General features: G+C 35.8%; 1 non-coding gene across 1 annotated transcript; it reads right to left on the minus strand.

Annotated features, from left to right (window-relative positions):
• Positions 1–278: 278 nt before the first annotated feature.
• Positions 279–367, minus strand: LOC132802738 (small nucleolar RNA Z247). The gene has a single exon (XR_009637843.1). It is a non-coding gene; the product is annotated as a small nucleolar RNA Z247 (small nucleolar RNA).
• Between the last annotated feature and the right edge of the window lie 440 nt (positions 368–807).

Genomic DNA, 807 nt, shown 5'->3' on the forward strand with positions numbered 1-807 from the left:
CTTGAACCGAATTGGGCATAAAAGCCCATAGGATGAATTAGTATTTTGGCTTGTGGTGCTGCTAATAAACAACAATGAGGAGTGACTGGTATGATTATTGAAATTAGAACCATGAGATAAAAATGATGTTCCCATACAGTTTGTGTAATTTGCCATTAATGGAAAGGAAATGTTATTGTATCATGTGATTTAGCATTGCCATTAATGAAGACCTTCACTTCATAATTCCTTCCAAATCAACAAGTTTATCATGTGATTTAGCAAATGTTATTGTATCATCTCTAGCATGAACAACAACAGCAATCTGTTTATATTCAAGCCCAAGGCCAGCAAGGACATAGAATATGATTTCATCATCTTAAAGGTGTACACCAGCCATTGCCAAAGCATTAGCATGAGATTGTATAGTTTGCATATAAGCAAAGATAGATCGAGTCTGTCACACTTCATCCCAAAGTACACCGGAATTTTTTTTGCGTTGATCAAGTTTAACCGCCGTTGACCAAATGGGTCTGATTTTGACTTTTTACTTTGGATAGATTTTCATGTTGGCCGAGGCATCATAATGGAGTACATATCTGTAACACCCCGTATCAAAAAATATACATGATTAAACAAGTTTGACCAAATTGACTAAGTTTGACCAAGTTTGACCAAGTGAATAATATATGGGTTCAAGTTGACTTTTTCAATAGCCAATATTTTTTGTTTGACTGAGGTACCATTGTATAGATCTCGTCGATACGAGTTCACAGACTGACGGCACACCAAATTCTGAGTTACGAATAAAAAGTTATGGTCCTTAGG

Source organism: Ziziphus jujuba, chromosome 2, assembly GCF_031755915.1.
Source record: "Ziziphus jujuba cultivar Dongzao chromosome 2, ASM3175591v1".
Lineage (NCBI taxonomy): Eukaryota > Viridiplantae > Streptophyta > Magnoliopsida > Rosales > Rhamnaceae > Ziziphus > Ziziphus jujuba.